Genomic DNA, 1,928 nt, shown 5'->3' with positions numbered 1-1,928 from the left:
TTAGGATGAAAAAGATTTATAGAATATGTCAGTCACAGATTAGGTTATCCTTTGCTATGGAATTTTAAGATTATCATATGAAAAGGGTTTAAAGGCAATCACTGATTAAGTTTTCTGGTGGGTGGGGGACGCCCCTCCCACATCTGACTTTGTGTATAAAAGACCCGTTGTAATTCCCAATAACACACACATCACTTCTGCACTAGACCGGAGTCCAGTCTCTTTCTTTCTCTCTCTCTCTCTCTCTCTCTCTCTTCTTCCCCCCAATTGCCGATGCCGTCTCCACCTTTGGGGTACCCTGAACCCAGCTGGAGCTGGTCCCCGGCACTACATGGTGGCATGTGCCTGTAGTCCTAGCTACTCAGGAGGCTGAGGTGGAAGGATCACTTAATCACTTGATCACTTGTCAGAGTGATAGGGCAAGATCTTGTCTCTAAAAAAAGAAAGAAGAAGGAGAAAATTCCAGGCAGGGAGTACTGCATAGGCAAAAGCATGGAAGTTGGAGTGTCAATCCTTAGTAGACTGTCTTAGCTCAGGCTGTTATCACAAAACATTATAGATTGGGTGGCTTCGATAAGACACATTTATTCCTCACAGCTTTGGAGTCAGAAGTCCAAGATCAAGGTGCCAGCAGATTCAGTCCTTGGTAAGGTCCCTCTTCCTGGCTTGTAGATGACTGCCTTATCCTCATACCTTCACATGGTGGAGAGAAAGCTCTGAACTCTTCCTCTTCTTATAAGAACACTAATGCCATCATGGGGCCCCAACCTCATGACCCCATCTAATTACCTCCCAAACACCCCACCTCAAAATGCATCACATTGGATGAGGGCTGCAACATATGAATTTGGTGGTAAGGGGGGCACATTCAGTCCATAACAGAGACCTAGGAGGAGCAAAAGGGAGACTATGATCTTGCAGGTGGCTTAAATTTTTGGCAGGTCCTATTTTCCTCTCTAGATCTTTATGGCTTTAGTTCTAGCTCAGATAAGGGTGTCTAAACCTAGTCTTGCATAAGAAATAGCTGTTGAAGTTTTCATCTACAATTGAGAGCCTGGGACAGAGCCAGAGAATCTGGAATTTTTTAGTTTCCTGAGTAATTTTTTAAATTTATTTTTAATTGAGGTAACATTCACAACATAAAATTAACCATTCTAAAGAGTACAATTAGGTGGTATTTAGTACATTTACAATGTTGTGCAACCATCACTTCTATCGAGTCCCAAAATATTTTTATCACCACAAAAGGAAAGTCCATATCTCAATTTCCCCTCCTCCCAGCCCCCAGCAACTGCTAATCTACTTTCTGTCTCTATGGATTTTCCTGTTCTGAACATTTCATATAAATGGAATCATATAATACTTGCCCTTTTGTGTCTCTCTTCTTTTACTAAGTATAATGTTTTCAAGGTTCGCCCATGTTGTAGCATAGATCAGTATTTCCTTCCATTTTTATAAATGAAAATATTGCACTGTATGGATATACCACAATTTGTTAATGCATTAATCAGTTAATGTACATTTGGGCTGTTTTTACCATTTGGCAATTGTGCATAATGCAGTCCTGATGTGATTTTGATGTTATTGATTTGAGAGTTGGCACTGGAAAACCAGTACTGAAGTTACAATCACTTAAAAAAAAAAAACTTCTTGAATATTAGCTGGCCTCCCTTAGAATCACCTGAGGAATTTTCTAAAAATACAGATATCAGATCCCTCCAGATATTCTGATTCAATAAATCTTCACTTTTGCCAGGCACAGTGGCTCAAGCCTGTAATCCCATCACTTTGGGAGGCTAAGGTGAGAGGATTGCCTGATTCCAGGGGTCCAAGACTAGCCTGGGCAACTTGGCGAGACCGCGTCTCTACAATAAATTTTTTAAAAATAGCTGGGCATGGTGGCAAGTACCTATAGTTCCAGCTACTTG

The sequence above is a fragment of the Carlito syrichta genome, unplaced genomic scaffold (assembly GCF_000164805.1).
Source record: "Carlito syrichta isolate Samal-C Ts95f unplaced genomic scaffold, Tarsius_syrichta-2.0.1 Scaffold199841, whole genome shotgun sequence".
Classification (NCBI taxonomy): Eukaryota; Metazoa; Chordata; class Mammalia; order Primates; family Tarsiidae; genus Carlito; species Carlito syrichta.
The sequence above is the reverse complement of the archived record's forward strand: the minus strand, read 5'-3'. Positions refer to the sequence as shown.